Source organism: Ictidomys tridecemlineatus, chromosome 5 (assembly GCF_052094955.1).
Source record: "Ictidomys tridecemlineatus isolate mIctTri1 chromosome 5, mIctTri1.hap1, whole genome shotgun sequence".
NCBI lineage: Eukaryota > Metazoa > Chordata > Mammalia > Rodentia > Sciuridae > Ictidomys > Ictidomys tridecemlineatus.
The window spans coordinates 91,821,402-91,838,323 of NC_135481.1; the positions used below are offsets into that span (position 1 = coordinate 91,821,402).

General features: G+C 38.9%; 1 pseudogene; it reads right to left on the reverse strand.

The window, feature by feature from the left end:
• Nucleotides 1-636: 636 nt before the first annotated feature.
• LOC144377650 (T cell receptor alpha variable 8-4 pseudogene) lies at nucleotides 637-1,168 on the reverse strand (annotated as a pseudogene).
• Between the last annotated feature and the right edge of the window lie 15,754 nt (nucleotides 1,169-16,922).

Below are 16,922 nucleotides of genomic sequence, written 5' to 3' on the forward strand. Positions count from 1 at the left end.
TAGACAATATAAAAAAGTTCTAGAGGTCTGTTGTACTATATTTTGCTCCTAGTTACTGAATTGCAGATTTACAATTTTAAAAAACAGTAGAATGTAAGTGTTTTCACCATAACTTTAAAATATTCTTGTCCCTGAAAAGTGTAAACCTGGATGAAATAAAGGACAATGAAAGGATAAATGTCGTGTAAGGAAAACTCGAAACAGAAATAAAAGGGGTACAGAAATAAAATGGGAAGAAATAACACACCAAAAAGAAACTAGAGGATGTCTGTAGCCAGACACTAAGTAAAGTTCCTTTGAGGCAATGCTAATAATCACAATGGATGCTAGAAGTGTCTTTTAAAAATTAAAGTGCTGCTGCCATTTTATTTGAGAGCCCTTATACCTACGTTCTTCAGAATGCAGGTGTCAGGTGGGAGTTGGAGCATGAAGTTGTGGGGGAAGACAGGGGTCCCTTCTGGAGAAATTCAACACAAAAGCTTTATCTGGGCCACAGCCAACCTGAAGGCGGCAGTACACAGACATGGAGGCAAATATTCAGGAGACAAATATTCCCCAGGGCTCAGGCCACTCTGTCCTCTTGGACTGCACAGAAAAGGAAAACCTCTTGAAAACTCCCCAGCTTGAGCCTGTGTGTCACAGAAAGTGCCCTGTGTCAGGAGGTTTGTGCTCAGCTCCCCCTGCAGCCCCAGGCACTGTGTCACTCAAAGCACAGAAGTACTCAGCTGAGTCGCTCCAATGGGCTGAGGGCTTCCTCAGGTGGAAGGAGGTTTCATTCTTCCTAAGTTCAGCCTGGAAACCATTGATGCCTGTCACCAGGGTGGCCCCTGACGTGTACTTCAGGAGGAGCTGGAGGCCTTGGCTGGGGCGTTGCTGGTACCAGAAGAGAGAGGGAGGAACAGAAGATGAGTAGCTGCACCTCAGCTGCAGAGGGGCTCCTTCAGAGACCAGGACGTGGCGGTCAGGCTGGGTCACTGACTGGGCTCCGCTTCCTCCTGCAACATTAATGCTGAGTCAGGAAAAGCAGCGCAGACCTGGCTGTGGAGAAGACGCGCCTCTCTCCAGTTCCTGTGGAGAAGACGCGCCTCTCTCCAGTTCCAATCAAAACACGGTCCCTTTGGTGGGAGGGGAGAGGGAATGGCATGTACTCACTCAGGGCGAAAACCATCGCGAGCACCGGCACAAGCAGCAGGAGCATGGCTGGTGGGGGAAAGCTACAGGGATCCGCGGGTGGGAAGGTCGCGGTGGCTGAGCCTCTGGGACACTGAGTGGAGAGGAGGCGCTGCACGAGTCCCTTGCTTGGACAAGTTTCAGAAACGGTTAGAAAGAGACTTTCCTTTAAGCAGTGTGGATGCTCTATGGTCCCTTGTTCTAGTGACAGGTCCCTTAACTACATCAGTGAGGAAGCATCAGCCAGGGGCAGGGAGGAGGGGCTCCGTGGATGAAGAGGATGCTCAGTGAGAACTGACGCCTCCTTGTGCAACATCGCCCTCTGGAGGCCAGAGGCGGGACCGGGGATCTAGACAGTCTGTGCCCTTCCCATGTCAAGGTGGGATGTGCCAACTTCCAGGGAATGTACGTGTCCCTTTCAGAATCTGTGATGATGTCATCTTCTGCAGTACATGGTATTAATCTTAAAAGACATGAGAAGTGGTAATTATGTTCAGAAGAGAACAACAATTTAATTGAAAAATTAGTCACAGAAGATTGTATTCTTTTTTTTAATTTTTAAAAAATTTTTTTTATTGTTGGTCGTTCAAAACATTACATCTAACTTGATATATTTCACAGTTAGATTCAAAAGGGTTATGAACTCCCATTTTTACCCCGTATACAGATTGCTGAATCACATCGGTTACATCGATTACATTTCCATTGATTTACATATTGCCATTCTAATGTCTGATGAATTCTGCTCTCTATCCTATTCTCTACTATCCCCCCTCCCCTCCCCTCTCCTCCCCTCTTCTCTCTCAACCCCCTCTACTGTAAAACACTTCTTCCACTTGTATTATTCTTTCCTTACCCCTCACTTCCTCTTGTATGTATTTTTGCATAACCCTGAGGATCACCATCCCTTTCCATGCAATTTCCCTTCTCTCTCCCTTTCCCTCCCCCCTCTCATCCCTATTAATGTTGATCTTCTTCTCCTGCTCTTCGTCCCTACTCTGTCCTTAGTTACTCCCCTTATATCAAAGAAGTCATTTGGCATTTGTTTTTTAAGGATTGGCTAGCTTCACTTAGCATAATCTGCTCTAATGCCATCCATTTCCCTCCGAATTCTATGATTTTGTCGTTTCTTAATGCAGAGTAATACTCCATTGTGTATAAATGCCACATTTTTTTATCCATTCATCTATTGAAGGGCATCTAGGTTGGTTCCACAATCTTGCTATCGTGAATTGTGCTGCTATGAACAACTGAATACAGATGATACTCCATAGTATGTTGCAAAGCCATTCCTCAGAATGGGTAAGAACCAGTGGCCTTAGGCTGAGGCAAGTCTTCACATGGCCACGTGCTGCTACAGGTAAGCATCAGAGTGAGGAAAACAAATTATTTATTTGTTGCTAAAGCAAAAAAGCAAAATAAACAAGAGACTCATACTAAATCTCAGCCTGGATCACATGTCATTAATTAATCAATCTACCCAAACTAATAAAAGCTATAATTTTCTTTGACAGAAAGGGTGATGACTCCTTAGTTTCTGTTCAAAAATTCTAATATTTGTTAAGGCTATGAGAAAATCATTCAAGTACCACATTTAAGAAAAGAAAGTGAGAATTCTGCTTTCATTGTCAATGGTTGAAACAGACTGGTATACTATGCTCAGTTATGGGACATCACACTAAAAGGAAGACTAACAGAGACCCACCTACAGAGACATGTACATAGAATGATAAGGGTTAGGAAGATATGGCATAAATATCTGATACTGGAAATAAAGAAAAAGAGACCAAAAAAAGGTAGCAAATATTTATGAACTCAATAAGGCAGGAGGGAGTACAATCAGCAGACCAGAAATAAAGTGAAACTTTGGGAACTACAGAAGACAAAGTAGGGGTTGTCAGTGACCCTCACCTGAGCCAAGCATGTAGTGAGCCCATAAAGGTGGGAAACATGCCAAACAAATGAGATCAGTCTGCTCTGTGGCCTAATAATAATAAAACTCTTCCCTGAAAACTTATTTTAACATAAATATCATTGGAGCCTAAAAGTTAAATAAAAAGAGAAATAAGGAGAGAATCACCAGTGAAATGAGAATGTAACCAACAGGAATCCTTTTCCAAAGTCAGAAGAATTTCTTTCTGAACACTACACCTATCCAGAAATGGTTAGAAAGAGGCTTTCCTTTAAGCAGTGTGGATGCTCTCTGGTCATGTAGCCCACAGCCTGAAACCACCTCTCCCTTGGGTTCTAATCTAAGTCACCATCCTGCATATGGTTTCTTACATATATAAGACCAAATCATATAGTCAGTTTGAAATTTTAAATGTTTCTAGAATGTGCTTCTGATTAAAATTTTCCAAGTACATGAATTCATCTCTTATCTATCAGATCTATTATTACTTTTTTAAAAAGTAATAATAGGAAATCAGTAAATAGAAGAGGATTTGAGAAGGGAGGTTGGAAGGGAAAGGGCTGGAGCTAGGGAATGAGGTTTTTCAAATTACATCATGTGTATGTGCAAATATGTCACAATGAATCCCATTATGAGGTATAATGATAAGGAACCAATAAAATTCTTAAGTAAGTGAAACTTTGGTGGCCAGGAGTGGACACACAGCCTTGCACTTCAGTTCCTCCATGATGTATCTAGCAAGTCCACTAGTTTCATAATTGGATTTCTGCATCTATACTTCTCAGGAAACATGGGCCCAAGAGGAAGAAGTTCATCCAGGGGAGACTGAAGATGTGGCCTGTGATTCGGTGTAGAACATGAGGCCCAGAGCCACTGCAAGACTGCATGGGGTGAGGAAACATCAGAAGCCTCCAAAAGCACACAGAGCAGAGAGATGCCCTCCTTTCCTGCCTTGGAAGGTGCTCTCTTGTACAAGGCTTGGGGATGCAAAGGGCAACGTTCAAACAGGGATATCACAGGGACAGTGGGTGAGGAATAGTACAATTGCATAGCCCCTATGAGGCGACTCAAGGGAAACAGAAAGATAAGTGTCCTTGGAAGGATTCAATCTCTCAGCAATTTATCTCAAGGAGCATTGTGTGGGGGAATTCATCCACATGTGTAGGGTTCCTTCCTTCTTTGCTTATTCCCTGCCATTCTTTCATTTTCCCCTTACTGCTCAGAAACAAACAAAAACAAAGAAACAAACAAAAGGAGAAGAGGTAGCCTGGCTGGTCAAAATGATAAGCTTGCTGTAATTTGATTTTAATTGGAGTCAGTGGTCTTTTCTTTGCGTCCTGGTCTAACACCACATGAATTAATTCATTGAATCCCCATTACAATTGGGAGTTTAAAAGTTAGTAACTTAATTAACCAAGGTCCTAATGATAAAGGCTTTCAGGGTCAAATTCAAACACAACCAATCCTAAATCCTTGCTCTTAACTATTGATTTTATATTTCTCATTTTTAGTCCATAATCAATAATCACATAACAAATGATGGTATTCCCTTTATGTCAACTGAAAAGCTCCAGGTATTAATCAGTTTGTGAAAAGATGACATATTTTTCATGAAGTCACAGAGCAGACTCAGCAGCACAGCACCATTTGATTCAAAGATGTTATGGAAATGAGTGCTCAGAGTAAAGGTACAGTCTGGACACCATTGTCAACCTCCAAGAAACAAAAGAATGGACTTTGAGGGAGAAAATACTACAAAGAACTATAGGAAATCATGGTATTGAATTTTGATTACCTGAGTGCTTTGATTTTTGTCCGATGAGACATAAATAATTCACTGCTTATGGGCCCTCTCATTGCAATGGAGTGAGAATAATGAAAAAAAAATCCAGAGTGCTCAGAGTCTCCATCTCACCAAGCAGTATCTTAATTCCTGACCCTAAGGTAGGTAGAGGATTATAGTCTTGAATATATAATTCTTCTTCCCAATAAAAACAAGAAGTGTTGTCTTGGTCTCCAGCATCAGTTTTTCATCCCTTGAGATAATTCAGTTACTAGGTTACTGAGGGACAAGCCAGACTATGAGAAAATACTGGAAATGTCACATCTGATAAAGAACTTGTGTTAGTCAGCTTTTCAATGTTGTGACCAAAACACCTGAAAAGACCAACTCAGAGGAGAAAAAGTTTATTCTGGTCCATAGTTTTAGAGACTCAGTCCATGGTCAGCCAGGTGAAATAGCACACCCTGGGAGAAGAAGCACTGGTGGAAGGAATTTGCACAGGACATGGTGGCTGGGAATCAGAGAGACAAAAGGGGAAGAGGCCACAGGGAAGACTAACCCTTTCAAGGAATGCCCCCATGTGCCATCTCTTCCAGTCACACCTCATCTGCTTTCAGTTACCACTAAGCCCATTCAAAAGAAGATGGACTGATTAGGTGACAGCTCTCATGATCTAATCATTTACCTTGGGTATCCCTGTATTATCACAGGAGATTATGGGAGACAACTCATTTCCAAACCAAAGAGTCCAAAATATACAAAGAAATTTTGAAGTTCAGCAATAAGAAAATTTCAACAATAAGAAAAAAAAATCCTAATACATATGGACCAAAGATCTAAACAGACACTTTACCAATGACTATGCACAAATAGCAAATAAGCATGTGAAAAGAAACTCCATCTCATATGTCATCAGGGAAATGAAAATTAAAACAATAACATACCACCGATATACCTATTAGAATGGCTAAATGAGGAACACAACACCACCCAATGCTGGTGAGGATATGCTGATGGGAATGCAAAAGGGTACCACCAGTTTGGCAGCTTCTTACATACTCTTTTGGTATGATCTGTCAATCAAGGTTCTTGGTATTTACCTAAAGTGCTTGAAAACAGCTTGCTCACATGCCAACAATTGTTAATTGCCAAAATGTAGAAGAAGCTACTATGGATTTCTGGAAATGAATGCCCAAATAAGCTGATATATCTATAAAATGATGTCTTATTCGATGATAAAAAGAAATGTGCTATCAAGATATGGAGAAAACATACACATGTTATGAAGTGAAAATTTTCAGTAGAAAAGACTACAAACTTTATTATTCCAATTAAATGACAGTCTGGAAAAGACAAGCTATGGATACTGTAAAAAAGTCAGTGGTTGCCAAGGTATGAGTGAGAATGGAATGAATAGGTAAAACACAGAAGACATTTACAGCACTGATATCATTCTATATGATACTATAATGGTAGGTACATGTCACTATGCATTTTTCCAAGCCTATATGACATAAAACAACACAGGTGACCCCAATGTAAACCATGCACTTTGGGGATAATGATGTGTCAATTTAGTTTAATAAATTGTAATGAGTGTACTACTCTGGTGGAGGGTGTGCTTATGGGAGGTAGGAGAGGGTTATCAGCATTTGTGAAATTTCTTTCTCTTGCTTTTACTGTAACCTATAACTACTCTAGAAGTATTGTTTTTAAATAATATGGTGGGAGTGTGCCAATATGTGATGGATGTAACAATGGTAAATGTGAAGAACAAAGACAATAACATTAAAAATGAACAGATAAATGGACAATATATAGATAAAATGCAAATAAATTTAAAAATATTAAATGAAACCCCATCTGATTCAAAATTAAATGAATTATTTATATAAATAAAGCAAACCTAACTGATAAGTAAAAGCCAAAAAGTTTGGTAATACATAAGGATTGGGGAAAACAGGTATGCTTCCCCATCAGCACTGTTGATGATATGAGAGTAAAACTTATCCAGGGACAATTTTTTGAACAGCATGGCCTACTATAAATATGTCCTTTTCTTTAACAATATTTTATATCCCTCTGTTGAGTAATCGACTATTCTATTCATTTATTTAAATTTTTTTTCTTGCTTAACTTTTTTTATAATAAACTCTTTTTTTTTAAAAGAGAGTGAGAGAGGAGAGAGAGTGAGAGAGGAGAGAGAGAATTTCCAACATTTATTTTTTAGTTCTCGGCGGACACAACATCTTTGTCGGTATGTGGTGCTGAGGATGGAACCCGGGTCGCACGCATGCCAGGCAAGAGCACTACCGCTTGAGCCACATCCCCAGCCCTATAATAAACTCTTATTTTTTAGTTATAGATGAACATAATATATTTATTTTATTTATTTACTTTTATGTGGTGCTGAGGATCCAACCTAGTGCCTCATATGTTCTAGGCAAGTGCTCTACCACTGACTGCCAGCCCCAGCCCCTGTCTTGCTTACCTTTTAATATTCTATTCCTCGGTTTCTCAGGTATTTCCAACTTTCTGGGAAACAATAATTTGCAGGTGGTAGTGGAAAGTGTGGGTGGGGGTGGTCTGTTACTTTTATATTTCTTACAAGGTCTTTCATCCTCTCCTTTCCAAACACACAACACACATGGGTACGCATGCACACATACACACAAACACACACACACACACACACACACACACACACACACACACCATTTAATTTCTCAAGGATTCAAAGGTAAGAGGGTAGCACTTCTACTAAAACTTCCCATGAGGTTGGTGGCTTCTCCCACTGGGCCCAGATTTCATCGTTTCCTGGTCTGTTCTAGAAGCTCTCATTTTTCCATATATTTCTCACCCTCAAAAATTTCATTGATATCACTGCCAAAATCTTTTCTGTATTTTATGGGATTGTGCCCTTTTCAGTTTCCTTACTGTGTTTTAATTGGGTTTCACAATGATGCAGGATAAACTGTACATGTAGTCTTCCCCTGCCTCTGACAACTAGCCCACTGGAGGCCTTGTTAGAAACCAGTTGATGTAGGTGACTCACCCAGATACTCAGCTCAGCTATTATACTTCTTCAATGATACTTCTATTCTCTCCCTCCCTTTGAACAACAGCCTAATTTACCAAAATGGGCCTCTTCCTATGCTGAGGAAAGCATATTTCTCTTACTACATTGTTTTTGCATGTGAGATTGTTTCTCCTCCTTTCATCTCTATGAAGAACCTGGTGTTATCTTTCCTGTCCTGGGTTTTTTTCCTTTCTTTCTATTGGACGATTGTTTTCCTACCACTTCTCCTTCTACACTCAGCTAGGGAGAAGTTTTGCAGATTCCACTTTCTTGGACAAAATTGGCTTTCTAAAAATATAAGACACAGCTGTGTCTACATAGGTGACCTGGGACAAGCTGTGGTGATTGCATGGACGGATACTGAATGGAGACAAGGTTCAGAGCAAAGACAGAATGCTGCCCAAATAGAAGCCACATTCCCCAAATCCCTGTTATCTTTGTGCCACTGCAACTGCTATGTTTTAAGGACTCCACATTGCCCACTGATAATGTAGACTTTATTTGTCCCAAATAAAATTATTTTCCAAATTTGGGGGGAAAAATAATGTGGGACTGCACTTTATCTACAAGAATGACTACACAGACCACTTTCTGGTTTACATAGTTTTACCTTGAAATTACTGGAGCCTAAGGAATTATCACTGCCAGCCTCCACTGTCACTTTTACTAATGAAGAGCTGACTTGGGGGATGTCAGCTTATTGTTCTGCTCTGAGAAACTGAGCAAAACACACCAGAATGTGCTGAAACCAGAGTGAACCCCAGAGGCAGATGCTCAGCAGCCAGGACCCTGGGTGCTGTTCAGTTTGTGCTCAGCTCCCCCTGCAGTTTCTGCCACTGTGTCATGCATAGCACAATAGTACACAGCCAAGTCTGACTCTTGGATGGAGGCTTTCTCCAAGTGGAAGGAGGTGGTTTCTTTCTTGTATGTGGCTTCAAAACCTTTCTCGCTGCCCTTATCATTGACATTCATGGCTTTCAGTAGGAGCTGTGGACCTTCTCCAGGGTATTGAACATACCAGAACAGGTAAGCATACCCACTGGATGAATAAGTGCAGTTTATAGTAAGGAAAGACCCTTCTGATATGGTCACTTGACCTTCCGTCTGGGTCACTGATTGTCCAAGGGTCCTTCCTAGGGGGGAAAAAGGAGATCTTTGTCATCTTGGTGATAAAACTTCCAGATAAATTCATGGTTAATGAATTGCTAATATAATAGAAGAAAGATACTTTACTCACCAAATATCAAGAGCATCACAGTCACTAATCCTGGAGAAGCGTTCATCTCTGGAGAGTCAATAATGTTCTTGATTCTTAACATGAAGAATGTTGAAGTCTTAGAGAAATGGCAAACCTAAAGTTACAATTCATACAGGAAATGAACTAGTGTTAGGAAGCTGCACCCCCTGGTGGACAGGGACTGATCTGGGAAGAATGATTTCCTACACTCTTTTCAGAAGTCAGAACTATGTCCTCATCCCTGGCCTCATTATTAAGCACATATTAGTCTTTAGGTGGCCCTTGTAAATCTAAGGGACAGCTATCATAATTTCTAAGATCTTTTTTGTTCTTAGTACTCTATCTGACATGTAAATGCTTTAGTTGAACATGCTAGAAGGGCTCTGTAACTGATAGGATACCACTTATCTTGAACATTTTAATTCAGGCCTTTATATTCTCATGCATCTTTATAAGCCAATCTACAATTCATTGAAATGTCATAAAAGTGTTTTGGGTTGGAATCATAGGAAGAAATAAGAATTCAAGTCATAATTCAGAGATTGTATAGTTTTTAGCACTGTACTCCACTTATGGAATAGTGACTGACATTTCATAGGTGCACAATTAATATGTACTAAATGAAATGAAAATAAAAAAATAGGTGGACTTTTGGGTGAGGAGTCACTACTAATGGAAAGACTACAGTTTCTCTATCTTAAAAATAATATCAGATTTCAGAGATATTATCTTTTCAATAAGAGCTTTTTGGAGTTCGGAGGGGCACACACTATCTAAACAATACTCAAATATTCCAGAATTTCAAATCATTTAAAAGCAAAACGTATGACAGAAGAACATGATAATTAAAGCAATTGGATCCCTACAGAATGATCCAAGATCAATGTCTTATTCCCCACTGTTTCAATGGCTCCAAGACAAGGAACCCAGCTTTGCAAGTCAGCAGGCGCTAAAGCTGCATTCCAATGCAGGTCTGGCCTCAAGGGCTTTTCACAATGATGGAGGTTTAGTCCAGTCTGTTGCCTGGAGTTGTCTCTCCACAGATTCAGAAAAAGGATCTCCTGAGTCCAGAGTCAACCTGTAATAGCTTCTCAGATACATAGTTAAGTAATTCAGGCCCAGATATCTGAGTGGGTCATATGTCTCTTCTCCCTTTCCTCTACCTTCCAGATCCCAGTATCAAACACTGACTCAAAACCATTCTAGAAAGAAATTCTGGAAAATTAATTGCAAATTTTTATTCTGATATATGGGCAGACAGCAAAATAAGTTGGAATGGTGTTGAAATGTTAACAAAAATAGTACAGCACAGAGTTCAGTCTGTCAGAATAAAAATAGTTCAGCTGCAAAACAATGTGAATGTACTTAACGGTATTCCCCAAATCATTAAGGTGGTCATGTTTTTAAGTTGGTGTGTAGTAATTATACAGAATGGTGAGTGTCACTGTGGCATGTTGATACGTGCATATAACACAATTTGATCAATTTCACTCCCCAGTACCTCCCCTTACTCTGCTGTCTTCCTTTCCCAAATCTCCTCCCTCTACCCTGTTGGCCTCCCTTCTACTTTCATGAAGTCCTTTGTGATTATTTCCCTCCCTCTTTTTCCACTTGCTTCCACATAACAGAGAAAACATAAAGTCCTTAATTTTTTGAGTCTGGCTTACATTACTTACCCTGATGCTGTCCAGTTCCATCCATTTTCCAGCAAATGACATAGTTTTATTCTTATTTATGGCTGAATATTACTCCATTGGGTATATATATGATTATTTCATTATCCATTCATCTGTTGATGGATACCTATGGTAGTTCCATAATTTTGCTATTAAAAATTATGCTGTAATAAACATGGGTATCCTTTGGGTAAGTATCAAGGAGTAGTATTGCAGGTAATAGAGCAGTTCTGTTTTCAAGAATCTCCATGCTGCTGCACCAATTTCCATTTCTGCTAACAATGTATAAGCCTTCCTTTCCCCCACATCCTCACCAGCATTCATTGCTTATTTTATACTTAGTGATTGTCATTCTTTTTGGAGCAAGAGAGACTTTCAGTGTAGTTTTGATTTTCATTTCCCTGATGGCTAAATACATGGAACACTTTTTCGAGTAATTGTATACCAAGTATACTTTTTCTTTTGAAAAGGGTCTGTTTAGTTCATTTGTCCATTTGTTGAATGGGTTGCTTGTACTTTTAGGGATTTTTTAGTTTTTTTTTTTAATATGTATTCTGAACATTAATTCTCTGTTAGAAGAGTAGCTGGCAAAGATTTTCTCCCATTTTGTAAGCTGCCTCTTCATACTGCTGATTGTTTTCTTTGCTGTGCCAAAGTTTTTTGAATCCATGCTTTCCAATTTACTAATTCTTTCTATTATTTCCTAAGCTATAGGAACCCTATTCAGGACATCATTGCCTGTGGCTATAAATTGAAGTGTTTCCCATGTGTTTTCTTGTATTAATTGCAAAACTTTCTGATCTTATATCTAGATCTTTTCTCCATTTTGAATTAACTTTTGAGCAGGTAAGAGATAGGCATCTAATTTCATTGTTAATATATGGATATCCAGTTTTTCCAACACCATTTAGTAAAGAGGCTGTGCTTCCCCCCAATATATCATGTTGGCATCTTTATCAACCATCAGATTACTGTAATTATATGGCTTTCTGTGTTTTATATTTCATGATGCACTTGTCTGTATTTATGTCATTATGAAGTGATCAAATTAATGAATAATGTGAAAACATTATAGAGAAAGAGATAATATATTCAAAAGATGATGATTAGGAAAAATGTTGCCTATTTATGAACAAACAATAAGCCTGAAACTCTGTGGATGAGATCCTCCACATTTCCTCACAAAAGCCAATAATTTTTAGTCAACTTTGGATTTGACAGTGGACGGTCAAGGAAACCTTCAAATAGAAATTGAGCTCTTGATGTTAGAGGTGTTTAGACAGAGCAAACTCTGAGAACCATGTATGTAGCATAGTAGGAATTTCTAGAAAGTAAATTTAAGGGCCTGGAGGTTGGGGCACAGTGATAAAGCCCTTGTCTCACATGTGTGTGGCCCTGGGATCTATTCCCATCACCACAAAAAAAAAAAACTAAATAAATGTGGATATCATTTACTCTCAACAAATAAACTTAAACCAAACTAATACTTTAAATAGTATTTTAAAAGCATATACTTTCAAAAACATACAGAGAGATTCCAAGGACTTTTTTATTTAAAAAAAGGAAAGTAATACTTGTTCAATAAATATTTATTGGACAAATTGATCTGAATAGGTAACAATTCCTACAGAACTTTGTTGATATTTTTCAGCCACATGATTTGGAACTCCCTTAGCCAATACTTCAACCAACACTGTTTGTTGTAGCTTCTCTCTCTTTTCAATCTTCTGTCAAAAATTACGTTTCTGCCTTCAATCCAAAGATTCAGGACTATGGCTGATTTGATTAGTGATAACTCTGATGTGGTCTATGAACTTAGAGAGGGGTTCTTCAGAGTTAGTGTTTTCCTTCAACACCAGACATGAGCTGACACAGCCCTGCCACTTTTGTTCTGGGGTGCCCACTCCCTGCCTTGGTCCCTACAGCAGGTGGCTGTCTCAGGCAGACCCTGGGTTTTTGTGCACCTCCCTCCAACAGTCCTCCCACTGTGCCATCTCTCAGTGCACAGAAATACACCCCTGAGTCCCCCAGCTGTGAGGCTGAGATGACAAGCTGGATGGATTTGCTTGCCTTCTGCAAATTCACTGAGTAGCGACCTTCAGTGGCATTTTGCTGGCTGTAAGAGTTCTGAAGGATGAGGAAGACCATCTCCCCACTGCTGGGTTGCTTGTACCAGAGGAGTCCATAACTTGTACCACTGGCATCATAGGAGCAGAGCAGGGTCACAGCCTCCTTCTCCTGCACCCACATGGCTGGCTGGGCCTGAGTCACCTTCTGAGCAAAACTGGATCCTGAAGGGAAAAGGACAGGATCAGAAAGTTCAGGGAAGAGTGGTGTGGGACAAAAAAAAGAAAAGGTGCATTTTTACACATTGCTAATCCTCCCTCCCAAAGTCCCTTTAAGGCTACCCCATCCCCCAGTCCCTTGGTCACAGATGAGGCCCCTTCCCATAGGCATCATCCTTACCCAGCCACATTGATGCCATGAGCAGCTTCAGCAGCCTGGGCAGCACCATGTTTGCCTTCTTCCTTTAGAAGAAATTCTTCTTTGACTTCAGGGCTCTGCACTGGGAGGGAGCCTGACAGGGGGAGGGAGGAACCACTGGGCTCCAGGCTCTGCTGCCCCTGAACAGGAAACAGAGGCTTCCTGGTGCAGTGAGTTGGTGTGTTTCACCTCAAACTTCTCTGTGTCCTGGCTGATGATCTCACCCACCCAGATTCCCTTCTTAATTTAACTCTTAATTTAATGACCATTGAACCTGAAAGCAAACATGCGCATACAGGAAGGAAAATAACCCCACCAACTGCTGAGCTCAGTCATCGCACCTGTGATGGCACTGGGAGGTGGCACTTGATTAAAGCACTGTGTATGATGGATTATGGAGACAGGTGAAAGGCCATAGTCATGTATACTCTCACCTGTGTGTGGTGCCTTTTATTCTAGAGTAAAAATCAATCATTTTATCAACAGAAGTCTCATCTGTGTTTACTAATCACTGCAGCTCTCTTCACCTGCTTACTGGTATAATAATATTCCCCATTACTTCTAGTGTATGTCTAGTGGCCTATCTTGGACCAAGCAGCAGCAATCAATCATCATCATCATCATCATCATCATCATCATCATCATCATCATCATCATCTCTCTTTTCTAAAATGTTTAGAAGGAAGCCCTCAGACAATGAATCCTGTCATAAAGGTCCTCTTCTTTTCTCAATTTAGTTTTCCCTGCCCAGCTCTGTTCATGAAGGCCAGATTAGGTACTAGAGTTTGGTCAGCAGATTATCCAACCTCTGAATTCTTATTTTTCCTTTTGCCTCAACTTGGGCCTTGATGAAACACAGCAAGTTCCCATATTCTGTGTATCGAAATCTACATGAAACCTATACTGAGTTACCTCAGACACCTCCCTAGGACAGATGACCATAGCATGAGAAATTGTGAAAACCCTTCTTTTTAATGTGCACATTAAAGATAAGAACATGTCCTAGAAACATTACTGATCAACATGATAAGCAACAAAGACCCATTGCTGGCCACCCCCTGTATCTTAGTACAGTAGTCAAAATTATCCTCCTTCTCTCAAAATAATTTTATTTTTGTCTGGGTTGATGGAAGCATCTTCAGATATTGCACTGAAATCCCCATTAAATATGATGACACTACATCTATTGCAACTGCTCTGCTTTCTAAAATCACCCAACATTTTTTTCTTTACCAGGAGGTTAACTAATTTATGAGATCATGAGGTTCTTCTCATAAACCCATTGCAGTTTTCATTCAAGGGAATCACATAATTGTACTTCTATTATTAAAAAATAATCCATACCCAAAAAAGATATTGACACTCCATGCCAATTTTTGTTAATTAATTATGTTGTATCTTAAAAATTGAAAAAGAATAATACCAGACATGTATTATGTACTGGAAATTTAAATCAAATACTTGAAATATTTGATGTCTTTATACTAATGAAAGAAATTTTTTTTTTCCTGAAGACAAAGTCCTACACTATGAGAGGCACCATAGAACCTGGAAGGTGGTGATGCTTGAGCAGATGATCATGATGAATTAAACATGTCTTTCTGACTAAAGTCCTTATGCAAGGGGGATAGCTCTGTGGTGGAGCACCTGCCTGGCATATGTGAAGCTCTGAGTTCCACTCCCAGTACCACACAAAAAAAAACAAAACTCAGGTGAAGTTAATTACTCTATCAGACATGCTTGAGCCCCGCCCCCCAGCCTGTAAAGCATTGTTCACCTAAGCTCTCATGGCCCTGCTTCCCCCCAGCCACCCCACACAAAATTGTATGTTTTCTTGATGTGAAATGATCACCTGTAGGCAGATGTAGCTCCAAAACTCTACATATTTCATTGTTTTACAAATTAAACCAGATAAATAAACTCAGCATAGTCCATTGTTTCATCACCATGCCAACAGGCTGCTTTCCTAGCATTTCCTTTAATCAGCCTGTATGTCACTTAATCCCAATGACAGAGGATCCGAAAATAATGCAGAGAAAGATGCCTCTGAACCTGTGGAACTGTCCTCATTAAGTGTCATTTACTACCAATTGAGCAAATAAAGTACAAGGAATTAATCTTTGGTTGCATTTAACAATTAGTATGACTCATCCATAAATGACAAGAATTAAAAAGTAACTCACATTAAAGATCTTAACTAAGATTCTGTGGACAATGTCCTTATGCAGATAGTTCTCAGAAGATGAGTGCTGACCCAGGATCCTTGAAACACACATGCCCTCATCCCACCTGTACAGTGCCTCTGAGACTGTCAGAACAGAATTCTCAAGATGATTTGAACCACTCGGTATGGCTATCTCCTGTGCAATCCTTATTTTTTTGAATACTTTAAATAATATTTTCTCACCTTAATGATAGAATGTAATGTATTTTCATTGATCTTACTTTGTTCTAATTGCTAATAAAATAACTTGATTAGGTAATGCTTTATTTGAAGCAATAGACACACTAGTGTTATATTTCCACTCTACAAAGCAACTGGTAGTAAATATATAAATATGTATTTAGAATATAAATATATATTAAATATATAAAATAAATATACTAAATACAAAATTTTTCACATTCACCAGAAATAAAGATAAGGGAGAAATAAAAATTAAATGTGAAGGAATAAATTTAGCTTTCATTATAAATTATAACTTAATCAAGAAAGAAAGGCATATATAAATGAAGATAACTACATTTATTTAAAGTAGTTGCTACCCAAAATTTGGGTTACAACAAAATGTTATAGGATGCATTTAGATTGTTAAATAGTTATATAGAGAACCAAATTACATATTTTTCTTTAGTGTTTTTTTGTATATTTGAAAAGAATGACAAAAAACTATTAATCTGACAGAAATATATACTATGAAATAAGTAATTAGAATTCTTACACTGTATATTAGATATGTGGACTTGTGCATTCTTCATATATACTTCTTCATATATTTTCACAAACTGTTAGAAACAAATTGTCTAGATACAGAATTATCAATTTCATATGTTTTGATATTTTACATATTTTATATTTGGCATCTAATATTTTATAATCAGAAAAATAACTAATGTGATAACTAAAGAGTCTAAAACTCACCAACAATAAGTATTATGTTGATTACAAGGGCTTAGTTATATGAGAGGAGTCTGAACAGCAGGTTTCTGAACTCATCTTCAAAGTCTGAATTTCAAGGTAAAACCACTCTAATTCCCTTTAAAAATCCATTAATTGCAATTTTAGGATTACCTATAACATGCAAATACCTGGAGTTGGAAGCTCCTTCCTCCATGCTTTCTGTATGCATCTCTTTAATCATCTGCCAAATTTCACTAGGTGTATGATTATCAAAACACAATATTTTACATCTTAAAATAATTATTAAGCAATCATCAGCCAACAAAATATTCTAACTCTTTCTGGATCATCATGAACCTAACTTTTTATTACGTGCTTTTAATGTCTATATGGTAGTTACTGCCTTCCAAAACAAATATAGCAAACGGTATACTGGGAAGTCTATGCAAAGGAAGAAGCT